Raw genomic sequence first — 21,641 nt, forward strand, 5'->3', positions numbered from 1 at the left:
CTAACCAGCGCTCGGTACATGCAGAATGTTGCTAGACATGTTCTTTTGCCATTCTTGCAACAGGAAAGTGATGTGTAGTGCAAACAGAATAATGCTCGCTCCCCTCACTGCCTGTGATGTGGGATTTGATGTGGCTCATGTAACTCATCAATCAACATCTCTTACAGAAGTACGTGAACAGGTCGAGCAGGCGCGGCATAACGTATCCCAGGATAGTATTCACCATCTGCACCACCAACTGCATGCCACTGAGAGGGTCTGCATTGCCTCACCACGTTCTAATGTGTGGCTCCTTACCCGGTACATCCGAATCGCTTGTGTGGTTGACCTGTAAATGTAATTATTTTGTCTACTCCACATGCACTGTTGCAACACTAAACTCTGAATGAACTGGAAACTTCTACCGATAATTAACCGATATTGTTGTCAAAGGATATTACATTTCCACTGGGCACATTGAGCTCACTCACAGATTATTTAGTGATATTTTTATTTTTTATAAAAGGATCACTTGAGTGAGCACACCCAATGCACCCACAAAATTTAAAAATTCATAAAAAGCTCTTGATAAGACCCCGATACAAACCCTGAAAAGCTACTTCAAAGTCACACAACAAACTCTAGATCATGAAATCCATTATCATTATTTTTAGTTCTTTTCATTCCTTTATATTTTAATATTACCTGCTTAAAAATTGGAAGTCCCAGCTACTTATTATTTTATTAAACCTGTCTGGCAAAATAATTTTACATTTATTATCAAGCTCCATACAGATTTTCTCCCAATATCTAGTTTTTAAACGTTCACAATCAGTAATGTAATACAATTCATTTACTTCTAGCTCAGTAATCTTTTTAACCAAATTAGAATTGCTTTCAGTATTTAGCTTCTTCAGTAGATCCTCCATTTATATAGAATAAAATTTTAATTTTCTCTAAATTTTTAGTCTTGTAAATATGACTACTGTGTGGGATGAATTTAAATTTGTCATTTTTGTCGATAGAAATAATAAACCACAAGAGAGACAAGTTGAATGTAATAATTACAATGAATATTTTAAACTGTCTTTAATTACAGAACATTTGAGAAGTTGGCCCATGGTGTAAAAATAAGTGATAAAGAAAAAAGGACACAGAAAACTCACATTCTCTCTTTTTGATGACTGTAAGAAAAAAAGCAAATTATAATTTACCTATAAATAACTTACCCAAAAAATTACAAAATTACACTAAAACTTATTCATTATTTTTAAAAATTTCTCACTCTATAACCAAAAAATTAGATAAAACAAATACAACGAAAGGCTACTAACTAAGTTGTTCTATTTATATAAGGAATATGGTATCAATTAATTACCTCATAGAGATTCAAAAGCCATAAAGCACCGTATGAAAATATTCTAGAACAACTCTCTTACAGAATAAAATGAGATTTCTTTCTTAACCTGTTTGTTAACTAGATTTTTAGTATCAACCTCTGTAGTTCTCTGATTGTATTCTAACTGTATCTTTTCTTTCTCTTCACTGTCATTAGTCTTACCATAGATGTACCATTCAGTTTTTTGAATATTTTATAATTTAAAGTAAAACCCTTTACCTCCATTTCTGTTTTTTGTCGTTTTTCTAATAATATTAACTTTTGGGGCCAGTTGAAGCCCAACCTGCAATCCAGTTATTTCCCAATTCATCCGTCCATTCACTTAACATACAACCTGTTTCCACAGTATTTTAGCCATTATCAATATATACTTCAGAATCATTGTCAGAATATGTAACATTTTTTCCTAGTTTGTGTAACATATCATACAATCTAAGCCTTGCATTTGATGTAGCGAATTCAGCTATGAAAATATTTGTAGCTGTCTTTTTTTCCACATAATAATCCTTGAAGTAGAACATCTGTACCATATGCTCATTAATAAAATCTATATCTAAATTATCTAATCGATCATCCAATAGTGTCTTATAAAGTTGTTGTATATCTGTCACATAATCAGTTTTATTCATATTTTGCATTTGTCCAAATCTCCCCCATAATGAATTAAGACAAATCTTAGCAACTGCTCGTTTTTATTGATTTTCCTATATTTTGTCAGGATCCAAATCAATATAGATTCTCTCTTTAATTTTTTTGATATACTCTTCATCACTTCCAAACGTATGTAGACTGGTTTCTTATTTTATTTCCAAAAAGTTTTTCACATAATTTTTAAACAATTTGTTGCTTTTATCTTTGAAATACCATACTCCATAGACATCTAAAATTTTACATCCTTTTTCCACAGCTCTCTTTACTTCATTTGTTACCCAAGTTCCAATAAAACTTCTTTGTTCATCGTTGTGATTGCATTGACTTAGTTCTTCTGCACATTTGACACACAAAGGAAACAACAGTTTTTCATTTTTATCTATCTTTATTTTCACTGGTAAAACAGGGTGATACAATCCTTTCAGTGCCAATACTTAACATTTTATAAAGCTGTCCCATTTTTTAGTATAACATCTTGGTCTATATATTTTTGTTTCATATCACTCAGGATAATAATCATAATATTGTTCAGCTGGATAAAGCCTACAGGCATCAATATATTTTATTTTGGTCTAGCACCATCTGCTTCAGCTCTAAATTTTATAGCATTTGTTTGGCCACCATTTCTTGGATTCAATGGTTTGACAACTTTGGCTAACTGTTTTAGTTTCTTAAGCTTTTTATGCTCTGGTGAGTTCAACCAATCACACTCCTACATCTCTACCAAATTATATTGAGCTTTTCATTTTTTCTGCACTTCTTTTTAAAGTCTTTTGATAATGGTTGCATGGGGGCTTAATTAAAATAAAATGCAAATAATTTTATTTTTTTTTATTTAGAAGCTGTCTGTTCGATTACGAAGTCTCGTAAACGGTTGGCCCTGACTAGTATTATTACGCTATCTGACTGCATAGAACAACAACAAAGAATGAAATGGAAATTTTCATTAACACAATTAATTAATTAAGTCCCCAGCAACTATAAAACCTACGAAACCAAAGCACAAGTGTAACTGTTCTGTGTGTGGAAGTATGACTCAACGTACGCATCTGGCACGGTTCTTCTTCAATAACACAAGAAATTTTAAATATCATTTATGCTGAATTAATTAAAGAAAATAGAAATACCATAATTACTGAAGAAAACCAGAATTACACTCTAATCCCAGAACACAAGCCAGATGCTTTGTTGACTGAACCTGTAATGAAGCATTATTTACGACATTAAATAATGAAAATAAATCAAGTTTCGTTACCTTCATATATTGACCAAAATCACTCTAATCATTACAATATATCTCCACACCGACTCGCTATTACCACATCTCAACAAGAACTTTTCAGTATCACATCTCAGCAAGCACTGCCTACTAGCACATCTCAACAAACACTCTCTGCTACGAGTTCTTAACAAGCACTGACTGCTACAAGTTCTCAACAACCATTGCCCACTACGACATCTCAATAATCGCTGCCAGTGGAGGCGGCGGAACAATACTCTCTAGCGCGATCTCTGGCGCTGTGGCTCAGTGTAGCCACCTTTCATATGCCCTTCCTCCACGGGCTAGAATTTGATGGTATTTTTGCCAGCATTGGTGGTGAAAATACCACCAAATTCGTCAAAAAAATACATACAAAAAATAAAAGATAATATTAATGCGTAAATATCATATAACTAGATAAAATTTTGGCTTTGCACTGACCTTTCAATAACCTAATATATAAAATACAGTAAGCAATACAAATTCTTTCATACATGTGACTTTACATAATAGTTTACACAAGTATTATGTGGTTAAACAGTTCAATCAATAGCGTCAGCAATGACGAATATGTGCAGGTAAGAGTCTCATAACTTTTCACAAACAGTAATACACAAAAAATAAGTTTATACAAATATTCACATAAACGCTTTCCATAGCCCAAGAAACAAGTAGTTGACAGTTGCAGCAGTAGCACCCAGCAATGGTCAACAGGTGCAAAAACCAACAAGTGAATTTTTTGCAGTAGAAACAGTCCATCAGTGGCACCCAGTAATGTTGAATAGGTGCAGACACCAACAAGTAACACCATTTCAGTATAAGCAGTTCCATTAGTGGCACCAGCAATGTTGAGCAGGTGCACGCAGCAACAGGTGACATCTTTTCAGTAGAAGCAGTCCATCAGTGGCACCCAGCAATGTTGAGCATGTGCCGACACCAACAAGTGACATCATTTCGGTAGAAGCAGTCCATCAGTGGCACCCAGCAATGTTGAGCAGGTGCAGACATCAACAAGTAACATCTTTTCAGTAGAAGCAGTCCATCGGTGGCACCAGCAATGTTGAACAGGTGCAGATATCAACAAGTGACATCATTCCAGTAGAAGCAGTCCATCAGAGGCACCCAGTAATGTTGAATAGGTGCAGACACCAACAAGTAACACCATTTCAGTATAAGCAGTTCCATTAGTGGCACCAGCAATGTTGAATAGGTGCAGACCGCAGTCCATAATATTCACTTTCACTAATCACACTGTTCATTAGCAGAAATTAAACATGTTCTAGTGGCACCAATCATGTAGAAAAAGTGCAAATAACAGTCCATAATATTCCCTATCACTAATCAGTCAGTTCATCAGCAGAAATTAAACATGACTAAATGTCACACTTCATGTTGAAAAGTGCAGCATCATCACTAATCAGACAGTTCAGGCATGAACAATAGTTTGAATACACATACAATGCTTTTACACTAAACCTACAAATCATAACAAACACACAAATGATATCAGATAATTGTCCTATTAACTATTACAATACACAAATACCAGTAAACCTATAATATTTATGGGTGTCAGTGCAAGCCACAACAAACAATAAAATAATATTTAGGAGATAGGTTGGGATCACTTCTCTGGGATTATAAAAGGAAAACACACAAAACACACTCACTTATCTTTCATCCACATTTAGTGCTACTGTGTAATTGAATAGTGTTAACTGTGTAAATGCAATTCTGTCTAAATTTTATGTTCATCATGTGTATCAAGTAGTAGTGGCAGCAATGTATAACAGTCAATAATAGTTAGTCAACGTCATAGTCATCATGTCAAGACCAATGTTTACCAAGCCAGATCAAAATGTACGGTTGCTGAACAACTGTCAGTGAGCCAAGATATGCAATTACTTCCTCTCTCCAAAAAAAGTATATACTGCTTAGTGATTTAACAAAGTGTGTGTGTAGACAATCCTCTTTCTACTTGAGTGTTCTAATCTGCCATCTTCATCCTCCTTGTTCCACATAGACCAACAAAATATATGCTCCTCACTTACTTCACCTCTTATCCACCAAAACTCCAATAATCATCAGCATCACATAATCTCAATACTTCAATAATACCTCTTCAATACGTCGATCATCAATATCATTTACCTTACCTCTTGTCCACGATAACTCCAATAATCATCAACTTCACATAATCTCAATACCTCAATCTTACCTCTTCAATACGTCGATATATATAAACCTCAGCACCAATATCATTTCACTTCCATAACAACTCTTTCCTCTAGTCAGTCTCCTCGAACAAGTACAGACAAAATCCTAGTGCAAACTTCAATTCAGCATCCCATACAATCCGAAGACACAGTGTCCACACACAACCTCTGTGTAATCCATCTGACCCAAATTTTCTACTCATTATAAATTATAAGATACATTTTGGTTCCTTGTCCATCATTAAATAAAAGAAATGCATACATGACCTCTAACAGCCTTTAGTTTGAATAACTTTCAGTAAGTAAGTACGATTACGAAGTGTTAATGATCATAATATTTCACAGTGTGTACACCACTTCAAGAATTATGGCAAACAGAAGCAAACATGTGGAGTATTTCTTGTGTCAAGTGTCACTTCCTATTTCAATTGCTCACGAAGAATGCAGTGTAATAACTGTCAATGGTCTAAACCTAGTGTTGGTATGTCATGTCGTTAGCTTCCTTCCTATTAGCGTAAATTTATACAGCTTCCATAAAACCTCCAGCTCATGTGACTTCTATGAAGTTTCTCGTACTAATGTCGTTCGTCGAATTATAGCAGTTCATTTTCTTATCTTAAAAATATAAGGTACTGAGCGTAAGCAAAACATGCAATAGCGAGTAAATATACCAGTAGAGAACAGAATGTCAACAAGTGGATGCAACACAATTCCTACAACAAGGCTCTGCCAAGCGAACAATCTATAATTAATACCATAGTGTGACCTAAACTCTATGTTCATACACAGTATATCAGCATTTCTATATACCAAATTAAAGAATAGTTATGACAACAAACAGAAATGTGTAAATATGCAATCCATACGCAAAGCAACAAACATAATAAACAGGTAATTAGCATCATATCAGCATAAGCAAATAAATGTTCATACGTAATCTTAATAAGTAAACATGAAGGCGCAAGCAGATAAATCACAAAGTATAACTTATATACATAACCACAGTCAGCACAATTAATCAGTTGACAATTACAAATTAAATAAATAAGCACAGCAGGCACATAATAAAAAAATATGACATCAGTGAAAAGGTATATCAGCCAAGCGATGCATAATATACATAAGTAACAACACTGTTCATTAATCAATAATTGTCAAAATCAGTAAATGTACACAAGCACGTCGCTTCACAAGTAAATTCATGGAACATGAAATTTAGCACAAAGTCTGAATCACGTAATCGCGAGCAGCAAATTACGTCTAAAGTACGTACCTAAGTGGAATTATGTTACCTGAAAAATAAACTCAATTAATAGTTACCCTTTTTAGTTTATTACTTTTTTCTTCGAAATTACATTCTTCCTGAAATTTTCTCCATAGCAAGTCGTCTTAACGTCAGACACACACAGAATTTACCTAAAGGTCTTAAATATTTTATACAACCGTATCCTGAAAAATACTGAACGTTAATAACATAATTTATAAAGTCACCATAGCTTTATACAGAATTTAGTCGGAAAAATTAGACTGTGTATTTGTTTACGGCTGTCAGTGCATTCACACTGTGTGCTCGATCAGCTGTAGGCGCGTGACGTATGAAGTAATTGTTTGCGGTCAACGACTGCCTTTTGCGGCGCGCAGACTTCACTGTTGCTTTGAGTATCTGCCGCCGCCGGAACACGGCGCGGTATCCTTGCATTCTCCACCTGTTTACATATAACTGTTGGTTTCTCAAAAGTATGTCATTCCACAAAAATTTTTACGTTCGATATATGATGTATTCCCTTAGAGCGCCGAGATTTAAGAGTTTCTACTTCAACAGTATTATCATGTATAATTTTGCGAATCCTATATGGACCGTTATAAAGCAGAAAAAATTTGCGACACAAGCCTTTTCCTTTATGAGACAAACGAAGAGACTTAATTAACACCTTTTGACCAACTGACAAAATTTTTAAACGACCAGGACGTTTCGCTGATTTCTCTCTTCTTGCAGCCGCAGACGCAATATTTCGTAGAGCCAGGTTGACAACTTCAGACTGCCACAGTTTCCGTGAAGGCGGAAAAGGAACGATTTCAGAAATGCGATTTGTTGGTATTTTATTTTTTAATATCAATAGAGGCGGTAAAGAAGTTGAGTCATTAGGAAGTTCATTCAGAATGTTTTGAAAAATATGAAGATACTGATCCCAAGTTCTGTGATTCTGATGACAATAAAGACGGCACAATTTATTGATTTCCTTCATCCATCTCTCTGAAGCATTAGATTGAGAGTGAAAAAGTGAAATGAAAATTGGTTTAATCTTACGACGCCGTAGAGTACGAAGCCAAATTTTAGAGCGAAACTGTGATCCATTATCTGATATAACCTTATCAACATGACCCACTTCTTTAAGAAAATGTTTGATGAAAGCATTAGATACTGAACGAGCTGTTGCTTTGCGTAAAGGTGTAAAACACACGTATTTTGATGTCAATTCCACCGCTACGAAAATGTACGCAAAACCATTAGTAGAACGAACCACTGGACCGAACAAATCGACTGCAGCCATGTCCTTTAATTTCGCTGGAATGATAGGAAACAACGGTGCTCTGTGAGAAACAGTTGGCGGCTTAGCCTTTTGACATAATTTGCATTTGGCAAGAACAGAACGAATACGCTTTTCCATATTACTGAAGTAGTAATTTTCTCGTAATTTATGAAAGCATTTTCTGGGCCCAAAGTGCACGTACCTGAAATGTGTAAACGAGGTGTGGCCAAATCATCCAATCTAACAAAGCATCTAAGAAAATTACAGACACCAAGGAAACTACGAACATCACGTTTTGTGGTAGGAACAGCATAATTACGAATAGCGTCTAATTTCTCTGGATCAGGAAGAATACCTTCTGTAGAAATAATGTGATCGAGAAATTTCACCTGAGAACGACCAAATTCAGATTTTTTCAAGTTCACTGTAATGCCAACTCTTGCAAAAGTACGTAATAATGAATCCTAAATTTTGTTGTGCTCACTCCAAGAACGTTTAGCAATAAGAATATCGTCAACATATGAAGTAATATTGTCACGAAGATAAACAGGTAAAATTTTGTTTAAACTACGAATTAATGCTGCAGAAAATATAGTAAGTCCAAACGGTAATTTCCAAAGTCACTTTTGGGTAAAACAGTCAAATCCGGTTATTCTTTACTTACTGTCTAGATAGATGGATAGCAGAAGAATTGTTTTTTATAGATGCAAAGAATAGTGAAAGAGTAGTCAGCGGTGCAGAAAACTAAGAGGGAAATAGCACCACTACAGCTCGGGGCCCTGTGAACGCTACGGCACATATTCACTTAGTATAGTGAATCCCCTGAGGATATTAATAGCTGCACATAAATTTCAGTTTGTGACTTAATGGCAAATTTGGAGGAAGTGCATACGTAAATTGATCTGACCATGCACATGGATGTATCTCATTCTTAGAATTACGGAAGATTTTAAATTTCCGAACAGTCAAAAAGTGTTTATAGTCAAAGTTTTCGCCTCGTGGCGACAAAGACCTACCGCGTCTGTCCCAGTCCCAATGTCGATTATTGTCAAGTTCGCGCGCCTGGCGCTTTCTTGTTGCATCCCGTAAATGAAACAAATTACTTTCTTCAAAGCCCTCTGCTATCTGTGATTCTAAATTTCTTTTGCTGTCTTTTCCTACAATTTCCCTTTCAATTTGTTTGACTTGCTTTCGTAATGCCTCAACTTCACTTTTAACACGTTCATTAAATTTTCCCTGATTTTCAACATGCTTATTTATGTTCTGGTACTCTTCGGTTTCTGCAAATGGTAATGGAGCTGTATCATCCGACTCTCTGTCCCCATGTAAACTAAGATTTGTCAATTTATCTGAAATCTCCTCAACTCTTTCCGATAAGTCACCTATTTTTTCTTTCTGTTTATTGACGTCCTCCGTAAGTGTCGCGACTCGGGTTTCAGTATTAACACATTTGGTAGTTAACTGTTCATATTGTTGTGTTAGGTTATTTATTCTGTCATTTGGTATGGATTCCTCGATTCTCTCAAATATTTCTTCCTTATCGTGTGCACGTTGTAAATTTAACTCTGAAAATTTTTGTACTATCACGCGATCTCTTTCTTCCTGTTCTCTATCTTGTTCCCTTTGTCTAATCTCTACTGCAATTAATCTATTATTGTGAGAATTCAAAATCGGTTGTACTTCTTCTCTAATTTCTTTCTTTAATTCATCTTTCATGTTTTTGAAACATGTCCCTATTCGTGAATCTAACCGTGTTTCCATTGTTTCCATCTCTGTTTTAATTGTTCCTATTTGTGATCCCAACTGTGATCCCAGTGAGTCTAACCGTGTTTCCATTGTTCCCATATCAGTTCTTAATTCAGATCCTAAAGTTCCCATCTCTGTTTTTAATTCAGATCTCAAAGTTCCCATCTCAGTTTTAATTGTTCCTATTTGTGATCCCAAATTTCCCATCTGTGATCCCAAATGTAATATAGCACCCATCAACTGCTCCATATTACCCGGTTCGAAATTCTTTTCGCCCCTAACATTTCCCGCAAAACTAACTTCCTTCTGCATAGCTGTAAAGCTATCTGAGTTCGATACTATTCCAGAATCTTCTGTCGTTAATCTCGGATTCTGAATATTTTTTGATTGTGAAAAATTTTGAAATGGTTCCGGACTATTTTCCCGACTTATTAAATTGTTTTCCACTTCATTATCCATCATACTGTTTTCCCCTGTTGGCGAGTTCGCCATGTTAACAATTTCGTCATTCTCACTATTCATCATTTTTGCCTTTTTCATTGATCGCGTAATCATTTACAAAACATACAAAACTCGTCACTGTACGAAAATTACACACAATGACTCTTTATCATCAACAATACCATTCACTCGAAATGTTTCCCTCAAACACGATTAACGAACAATTGAAATAATTGCACTAAATCGTCAAACGCGTATACAAGACAACAAATCAAATTCTGAGAAAAAAATACCATTAGAAGAATGACAATTACCAAATCTACACATGCAAAATAGACTACAATTACTAAACTACAAATTACTACAACAATACTACTGTCTACTATTTTTACAGTCAGAAGATTCCAAGGGACGATCCGAAGCAGTGGTCGCCACGTGCATGGGGGCTTAATTAAAATAAAATGCAAATAATTTTTTTTTTATTTAGAAGCTGTCTGTTCGATTACGAAGTCTCGTAAACGGTTGGCCCTGACTAGTATTATTACGCTATCTGACTGCATAGAACAACAACAAAGAATGAAATGGAAATTTTCATTAACACAATTAATTAATTAAGTCCCCAGCAACTATAAAACCTACGAAACCAAAGCACAAGTGTAACTGTTCTGTGTGTGGAAGTATGACTCAACGTACGCATCTGGCACGGTTCTTCTTCAATAACACAAGAAATTTTAAATATCATTTATACTGAATTAATCAAAGAAAATAGAATACCATAATTACTGAAGAAAACCAGAATTACACTCTAATCCCAGAACACAAGCCAGATGCTTTGTTGACTGAACCTGTAATGAAGCATTATTTACGACATTAAATAATGAAAAATAAATCAAGTTTCGTTACCTTCATATATTGACCAAAATCACTCCAATCATTATAATATATCTCCACACCGACTCGCTATTACCACATCTCAACAAGAACTTTTCAGTATCACATCTCAGCAAGCACTCCCTACTAGCACATCTCAACAAACACTCTCTGCTACGAGTTCTTAACAAGCACTGACTACTACGAGTTCTCAACAACCACTGCCCACTACGACATCTCAATAATCACTGCCAGTGGAGGCGGCGGAACAATACTCTCTAGCGCGATCTCTGGCGCTGTGGCTCAGTGTAGCCACCTTTCATGGTCACCCATTGTATCTTTATTTTTATTGTTAATCATCTCACTTTTGAAACATTTTTCTTACATCTGTGCCAGAAGCAACCATGGTATTGATAAAGAGTATTAGTTTCTTTATCAAATCTATCTACTTTTGCACCAACTATTCTTACTTCTCCCTACTGAAGAGCATGTTCAATGTTGCTGTTTTTAAACTGTTTAACCAAGCTATGGATTCTTTACTGTAATTTTCTTTGTGTTCTTTATCCAATGCAGCAATCGTATTTTTAGATAAGTATTTGATTCAGTATACAGCCATGTAAACTCGAGCAGTTGCTAAATAACAAAATGTATCAATATTAGCTATTTCTAAGAATTGTTTTCTAGTTCTAAACAATCTCTTCTCAAAATGTTGGGTAGTATCCCTTCTTCAGTTCTTTCAAATCAAAAGTTTTTGGAAATCCACTAAGTGGGCCTTGGATAAAGTTACTGCTATCTATAATTTTTATGCCTAACTGTTTGATCTTCAATAACATCAGTTTTGTTCCTGTGAAGATGGTATTTGGCTTTATCGTATTTTCATCACAGTACTTCAAAATGAATTGGGAATCGTAACCTTTTGCATAGTGAGCTATGAATGTGTCATAACTGTTGTTTTTCAGATATCATCCAATGCCTAAATTCATCATTTGTTTCAAATTTGTAAACAAATGAGTAGCTTCATAGCCAAACCATATGTACCTCTCAGTATAGGTACAATTCAATCTATTATGGAATCCATCTTCACAGCATTTAAATTGTTTACCAGCAACTATTTTATTGCTTTTGAAGCATTGGTAAACATAATAATCTGTAAATTTTCGATTAATATAACAACCATCATTATTACAGTTTGGACAACCGTTGACTGTAATATCTTCACCTAATTTTCTCACACAAATACCACCTTTTTGCAATACGGATCCACAAAACAGTTATGACTATTTAATTATAACTACTTGTCTACAGTTTCTGCAAAGTTTAAAGCCGTATTTATGTTTTTCAGATCTCAAACAAATCTTATTGCATTCTTTACATTTATAAGCTGTAACACAAACTTCTTGGTGATTGTTTAAGCATTTTTCATTATAACAGTATCTATTGCATTTCTCACAGTAAATCTTATTTTCCCGACTTTCATGTTCTGGACTTTTTCATAATATGCAAACTTTTCTCTCTATTTTGTATCTATGTTCATTCTTGTTGTTATTTGGTTTCTTACATTTATTGCAGAAATATACTGATCCCAGGGAAGCTGCCATACTGTTAATCACATCGAAATGGTAGTGATCTTTGTGAGGTAACAGGCGAGTTGTGGCGTCCTGGAAATATTATATGTTCGGAGTTGGGGCGGCTGCACAGGACGCTCAGTGGACGTGGGCCCCTCGGCAGGCCAAACACGTGGTGCCAGATGTTGGCCAAAGCTAGAGGGCCACGTGGCTGGGAATTCCATGTTGGCACTGTGATGAGGATTATGCTTTGTGTCGATGAAGGACATTTCTATGCTGGGAGTGCCAAACATGGCAGACCTTGTGAAATCTTAATGGCAGACATTTCACAGTTCATATAGAAATTAATAGTAGCCAGTGGAATCATGATACCTCAAAAAGAAACATGTACATTGCCATTATTTACATGACGATTCTGATGGTATTATCAGATTTTCATTATCTTTATTAGTTTAAAGTTTAGTATCTGACTGTAAATTAGACAGGTAACACCCGGCAACGAATTTCCTAAATGTAAATGATTCATCCGATTTCCTCGATCGACGTGTCGTTAGAAAGCTGGTATAAATTACAGGCATGTAACTTGAATAGCACATGAGTTATAGGAGGTCAAAGTGGCCGATTACTATCGATCTCGTCAGGCCATCAGTACTCCACACTTACACGAAAAAACGGTAGCAACATGCTTATAAATATATTTCTTCATCTATGTCTTTGTTTATACCTGATATATACTATTCATGAAGAAATTGGTTAAATATTTACTGTGTTTTAGAAATCACAGAGACATTAGGTTACTGGCCTTCATTTTGTTCTATTCCTTTGATGTATGTTTGTTTCATTTGTTTATGTATCTAATAATGAGTGTTAGAGCATGTTATGGTCCAGCTGTACGAATATTCATTTAGTTTCAAGTTATTTAAATGTAACTCCAGTATTTCGTATGTTTCAGTATGTTTGTGAGTGGGTGCTCGCTTCAAGACAGGGCGGGAGCACTTTAGCCAATCATAACAATCGTATCCGGGGAGGACACGAGGTCGTTATGAGCAGTGCGGCAGTTCTGGGATATGTTAGAGGACACGGGAAGTGCCAGGATGGTACGGCGCAAGGGACGAACGGTCGTGAGAAAGGCTTGGAGTGTGGAGCAGTTTGCTCATTGTTGCGAGACTTGTGAACTTGTGAGATTTCTGAGGTTTCTACAGTGAAGACATAGTGTGCGCTTAGAAGTGAATATCTCGAGAGCTATGTTGTTGTTCGTCATCATCACTCAAAGTTCTATTAATTTTATTGCATTGTTTATAATAATCTCGAATACAAATTTTGCATCTACTAGATAGTTTGCTTTTAGACGTACAATTCGAGTAAAATGAATCGAAATCTGCAATTTCTTGATAGGCAATACATTTTTTAGAATTAGCATCAGTTTCTTGTTTTTAATCTCTTCCAGCTGCCATTGTATTAGTTTCTTTTTTCAACATTTTAGTATTCTCTACACTTAAATTTATTTTTAAAAAATTATTATTAGATATATACTGTTTACAACGTTCTTTTGTGCTATTATATGTATTCTTTTAAGCATTTTGTTACACTCTTTACAAATAAAAATTATCAATTGCCTTCTCTACTTCACATTTCTTACACTTCTTGTACTCTTCCATATACATGATTAATGAAGAAGTTTATGAATAAATGTATCCTCATTCTTGTTGCTGGCCACTAGTTACTGGTGTAGATAGAATATTTGCGCTATTAATTTTTTCACTGTCACTTGCTTTCCTACTATGAATTTTGTGTTTCATTTACTAGTTTGCAGTGCAATACACATTTCATGAAAAGAAAATTGTGATATATAATAACACACTCTTAAGCAAATTATAAATTTCTTAAAGAAATTTTAATTTACTGATATATTTTCATTCTATATAAATGAAGACAATTCCATCGACATCAATTTCATCCATGTTGAATATATCTGAATTCATTCAAGAGAAGATATATGAATTAAGTTTATGAACATGGTTCAAAGATTATGGTTACCATTATTTAACAAAAAAGATGTTTTATGAATCATATTATGTGTTTTATTAAGAATGAAATTTCAGCAGATCTCAGTGGATCTAATGTGGATATGATAATTATCAAAAATAATTTCGTTACACCTTTAAGTACTTATGTCTTAGAATATACAGGAATTAAACACAATGACCTATTATTAGAATGAAAACACATTTAAATTAAATTGAAAATATAACAACAAATAATATAAGTAAAAAACATGGATTTTATTACCAGTAACAAATTTCAAAAGACTTATAATTAGTTTGAGAACTAAAGTAGCTAATGAAATTAAAAATTACTATGTTCCTCTTGAAGAAATATTTCTTGATTTCACCATGTAAATGAATATAAAGCCATAGAGTCTCAGAAAATTATTGAACAACAGGCAACAGAAATACAAACAAAATATCAAAAATTAAAAGAAAAGAATATCTACAATTGATAAATGTAATGTCTGATGTAGTAGAGATTAAGAGAGAACAAATTATATACGTTGCCAAAACCAAGCAGTATGCCAAGAAAAATTATTACAAAGTTGGTGGTGTATTATCTGAAATTCATCTTTCAGGAAGATTATTAAGTTTTAATACTGGAAGACTTAGTGATGATAAAATACTTTATGTTCGAAAATATAAAAGTTCAAATTATAAATTAGTAGAACATACACTTAAAATTTATTCTGGTGTACAAACAGTAGAAAAAAGAAAATAAATATACAATATGATGCAATTCAACAGTCTACCTTTCTTCATTGAGAAATTATGTGAACAATCCAATGATACTGTTGATGAAATAAATGAGGAGAGAAAAAGTTTTTATGATGAAATTTTGACTTTTCCTGCCGTAAAACTTGAATTTACTAATGTTTTTCATTCTATATAAAGGGATGCACTTGTTGATCTAAAGAATAATAAGCTCACTTACAACAACAAAAATGTTTTGATAATTATTGATGAAAATAATGAAACATGGTATAAAGGAAAGGATGTTACTGAAATTTAAGCATATACTGATACAAAAAAAAGCAATAAGTAAAAATATAGTTGGTGATGATGCAAATAATTATGAAAATTTATTTAAAAAAGGGTGCTATGCAATAGCCACCCCCATGAACCATGGACCTTGCCATTGGTGGAGAGACCTGCATGCCTAAACGACACAGTTACCTGTACCGTAGGTGCAACCACAATGGAGGGGTATCTGTTGACAGGCCAGACAAACATGTGGTTCCTGAAGAGGGGCAGGAGCCTTTTCAGTAGCTGCAGGGGCAACAGTCTGGATGATTGACTGATCTGGCCTTGTAACACTAACCAAAACGGCCTTGCTAACTGGTACTGTGAACGGCTGAAAGCAAGTGGAAACTACAGCCATAATTTTTCCTGAGGGCATGCAGCTTTACTGTATGATTAAATGATGATGGCGTCCTCTTGGGTAAAATATTCCGGAGGTAGAGTAGTCCCCCATTCGGATCTCCGGGCGGGGACTACTCAGGAGGACGTCGTTATCGGGAGAAAGAAAACTGACGCTCTACGGATTGGAGTGTGGAATACCAGATCCCCTAATTGGGTAAGTAGGTTAGAAAATTTAAAAAGGGAAGTGGATAGGTTAAAGTTAGATGTAGTAGGAATTAGTGAAGTTCAGTGGAAGGAGGAACAAGACTTTTGGTCGGGTGAATACAGGGGTAATGCAGGAGTAGATTTAATAATGAATAAAAAGTAAGAGTGCGGGTAAGATACTACAAACAGCATAGTGAACGAATTATTGTGGCCAAGATAGACGCAAAGCCCATGCCTACTACAGTAGTACAAGTTTATATGCCAGCTAGCTCTGCAGATGATGAAGAAATTGATGAAATGTATGATGAGATAAAAGAAATTATTCAGGTAGTGAAGGGAGACGAAAATTTAATAGTCATGGGTGACTGGAATTCGACAGTAGGAAAAGGAAGAGAAGGAAACGTAGTAAGTGAATATGGATTGGGGCTAAGAAATGAAAGAGGAAGCCGCCTGGTAGAATTTTGCACAGAGCAGAAAATCATTGGTAACACTTGGTTCAAGTATCATGAAAGAAGGTTGTATACATGGAAGAACCCTGGAGATACTAAAAGGTATCAGATAGATTATATAATGGTAAGACCGACACTTAGGAACCAGGTTTTAAATTGTAAGACATTTCCAGGGGCAGATGTGGATTCTGACCACAATCTATTGGTTATGAACTGCAGATTGAAACTGAAGAAACTGCAAAAAGGTGGGAATTTAAGGAGATGGGACCTGGATAAACTGACTAAACCAGAGGTTGTACAGAGTTTCAGGGATAGCATAAGGGAACAATTGTCACAAATGGGGGAAAGAAATACAGTAGAAGAAGAATGGGTAGCTCAGAGAGATGAAATAGTGACGGCAGCAGAGGATCAAATAGGTAAAAAGACGAGGGCTAGTAGAAATCCTTCGGTAACAGAAGAGATACTGGATTTAATTGATGAAAGGAGATTAGAAATGCAGTAAGTGAAGCAGGCAAAACGGAATACAAACGTCTCAAAAATGAGATCGACAGGAAGTACAAAATGGCTAAGCAGGGATGGCTAGAGGACAAATGTAAGGACGTAGAGACTTATCTCACTAGGGGTAAGGTAGATACCACCTACAGGAAAATGAAAGAGACCTTTGGAGAAAAGAGAACCAGAAAAGCTCAGACGGAAACCTAGTTCTAAGCAAAGAAGGGAAAGCAGAAAGGTGGAAGGAGTATTTAGAGGGTCTATACAAGGGCGATGTTCTTGACGACAATATCATGGAAATGGAAGAGGATGTAGATGAAGATGAAATGGGAGATATGATACTGCGTGAAGAGTTTGACAGAGCACTGAAAGACCTAAGTCGAAACAAAGTCCTGGGAGTAGACAACATTCCATTAGAACTACTGACAGCCTTGGGAAACCCAGTCCTGACAAAACTCTACCATATGGTGAGCAAGATGTATGAGACAGGTGAAGTACCCTCAGACTTCAAGAAGAACGTAATAATTAGAATTAGATTAGAAATTAGGCACTTAAAGTAGTAAAGGAGTTTTGCTATTTGGGGAGCAAAATAACTGAAGATGGTCGAAGTAGAGAGGATATAAAATGTAGACTGGCAATGGCAAGGAAAGCGTTTCGGAAGAAGAAAAATTTGTTAATATCGAGTATAGATTTAAATGTCAAAGTCGTTTCTGAAAGTATTTGTATGGAGTGTAGCCATGTATGGAAGTGAAACATGGACAATAAATAGTTTAGACAAAAAGAGAATAGAAGCTTTCGAAATGTGCTGCTACAGAAGAATGCTGAAGTTTAGATGGGTAGATGACATTACTAATGAGGAGGTATTGAATAGAATTGGGGAGAAGAGGAGTTTGTGGCACAACTTGACTAGAAGAAGGGATCGGTTGGTAGGACATGTTCTGAGGCATCACGGGATCACTAATTTAATACTGGAGGGCAGCGTGGAGGGTAAAAATCATACAAGGAGACCAAGAGATGAATACACTAAGCAGATTCAGAAGGATGCTGGTTGCAGTAGGTACTGGGAGATGAAGAAGCTTGCACAGGATAGAGTAGCATGGAGAGCTACATCAAACCAGTCTCAGGACTGAAGACCACAACAACAATAAATGTTACTTGATCAAATCGCAGAACTGTTCTTTTAGTTAACATTTTGGTTTGGCCCACTTTCGCGCAATGCTAACAGTTAATGTCTCCACACGACAATGGTGTCTGATTCATGACTAATTGTCACAAGTTCACACAGTTTGTAAACCCGTCACCGCAAACACTCGACATACTTTTCAGATTTTACTGTTAACTTAAAAATTTTACTGTTCACTTAATAATGCACAATCTCCTATTAACACAGCGAACGCACTGTAATTAATTGTTCCTTCGCGTATCACCGTCTTTCACGCCGAAATTTGCAACGTTTTACACCCGCGAACCGACCAGGATACCACAACAACTCGCACGCCCTCTATCGATAGTCGATCGCTCTCTCTCTCTGACACAGAACTTTTCCTAGCAGAACCAAAGTTTTACAAAGCATATAGAAGCACAATATTCATATTCGTACACTATAAAATATAAAACTGTAGCAAAATGAAGGAAGAAACAATGTGACGTATTAGCAAGTATAGAAGAGTTGAAATAAATGATACATGTGTACTGTGACAAGGTAATACACAAAAGAAAAACAAAATTATCGACTTTTGGGGAAAGCTATGGCTTTAGATGTGCCCTCCATTTTATCATGAGATGTTCCACAGTAGATCTTATGATAAAATGTCCTTACACATATAAGTCTTATTCTACAAGTTATTTGTTTATGTTTAACTTTATCACTTTGTCAATCTGCATTCTGAATTGTCAGTCAATATTAAAAGAGATGAACTTATCTAAAAGCAAAAAAAATTACAAAACTTTCATATATTAATCAAAACATATCTCTCACTGAAGCAAATAACTAATTTATTACACTACGGATATTTGACCATAATGAAAAAGAAGAACAAACATTATGTGTTCAGTCCAAGAACATATATATAGCTACAATTATACACTATGAACCTGAAGATATACACATACACATTCGTATTTTCCCCACACAAAGTCTTGTCATTTTATTATTATTATTTTAAGGCTTGCTCTCTCTCTCTTTTCACATTTTAACCACAGCGTCATATTTTTATTTACCCTCACTGTCACAGATACAAAATGAGTATGGTATATTTTGCCTGTCTAATATAAATATAATATCTCATTTTTGGAGTGAGTATTCCCTAACTGTGTGTCATATCATTAAATATAAATTGCAAAATTGAAGATTACCACATCATATTGTCTGTATTCTTTGACATAAATTGGTTTAATTTCACACAATATGGTCACTGTTAAAAATTTAAGGGCTGACATGTGTATACTTTCAGTTTATCGTCTCGCCATCTCATTAACATTTCATTCTGTTCAGTAGTTATAGGTTATATTCTGCTTCTGACAAAATTATTTACTAACCAAATACCCAATTAAGGTATCAGATTCCTTGCACTATAAGGCTTTAAATCCATTATATTTTTAAGAGCAAACTTCTTTTTCGATTTTGGGTAAACAAGATAAAATGCATTTGGGTGGGGTATAGCAGCCACCTCAAATGGACCTTTGTACACATCAAAGAATTTAGAAATCTCACTATTTATTTCTTTAGCCTTCTTATATGTTTTAACTAAAACTAAATGCCCTGTTTTTAATTCAACACCTTTTATTTTGTCATCATGTCTTTTTTTTTCCTTTCCACCAGTTTCTTCTCTACAAGCTCTCTTACTCTTTCCTTCTTTTCGTCCCAACTTAATTTCTACTTAGCAGGGAAAGATAACTTTTCCTCCACCAAAATTTTTCTGTCTTTCACCTTTTATAATCTCCTGAGGAGTAAACCCTGTTACATGATGAACAATAGTATTCATAACCTCTTCAATATTTCCTACTATATTTCCCCAAGAACTGTGGTTACTGCTACAGTAGGTACAGCAGAAACTGCCAATATCCCTCATATAACGTTCTATGGGGTTCCCCTGTGTGTGATGCGTTGAAGTGTAAATTACTGTAATTCCCTGATTAGTAAGACCTTCTTTACACTTCTTACATGCAAACTGTGACCCTTTGTCAGACAATATGGCCTTAGGTTTCCCAAACTTCACAAAATAATCGCCTTCCAACTTGCTCAAAATAGCTTTCCCAGTAGCTTTTCGTAACAGATAGAGTTTTATAAATTTATTAAATTTAGAAAGTACTTCTAAGACTAAAAAAATGTACCCAAAACCTCCCTTAGTCTTCGCCAGTGCACCATTAAGATCCACAGATAACAGTTCCATCACATCATTCGGTTTAATATTTTGCATAGGAAGCTTACATGTTTGGTTTGTAACTTTTGTTCTTTGACATTTGTCACAGGTTTTGATTCGGTTGTTCTCCCTCCTTACCATGTTGTCAAAAGACTCACTTTCCCCTTATTTCTATACACACTTCTGAGCACCTACATGTCCTAAACGCAAATCTATATAATCTATTTCTCATGTATATATTCCTGAGGCTAACACTCTTTCCAGTCATCCGAATTTTCATCAGTTCGCCTAAATAATACCCCATCATGAATTTTGTAATATTTTGGCAATTTATTGGTACTATCGTTCCTTTCCAACTCACGTTTCACCATCTTCCATATATCATCCTGATTCTGGTACCTTCTCATGTTATTACAAATCCCTTCAATTTTCTTTTCCACATGAACACCTTTTATAAAAAGTAATTTTACATGTTCCTCATCCACATCGTACCCTACTTCATTACCTTCACTCATCAGTAACCTGGAAAAAGCATCTGCAGTTTTGTTCTGTGTACCTTTAACATAATGTATATCAAAAGGAGACTGTTGTAAGAATAAAGTCCATCTTGTTAACCGTCTATGTACCAGGCGAAACTTTTTGAGAAATATAAGGGATCTGCGATCAGTATAGATAGTTTATTTCCCCATAGGTAATCTCTAAACTTTTGTAATCCCCAAACTATTTCCAATGCTTCACAATCAGTCACAGTATAATTTCTCTCATACCCAGTCAATGACCTACTTGCAAAGGCTATGGTCCTATGATCTTCATTTTCCTCATCCCCAAAATTTTGAAACAATTCCACTCCAATACTGCACCTACTAGAATCAATCCCCAAACAAAATGGTTGACTAAGATCAGGATGGTGTAAAATATTTTCCTCTTTCAAAGCTTCCATTAAGTTCATTAAAGGCTTTTTGACATTCTTGTGTCCAAACATAGCTCACTTTAGGACTTAATAACTTATTCAAATACGGGTTGTTAAAAACTTGCCCTGACACAATATTATGGTAAAAGTCACAC

The sequence above is a fragment of the Schistocerca nitens genome, chromosome 8 (genome assembly GCF_023898315.1).
Source record: "Schistocerca nitens isolate TAMUIC-IGC-003100 chromosome 8, iqSchNite1.1, whole genome shotgun sequence".
Classification (NCBI taxonomy): domain Eukaryota; kingdom Metazoa; phylum Arthropoda; class Insecta; order Orthoptera; family Acrididae; genus Schistocerca; species Schistocerca nitens.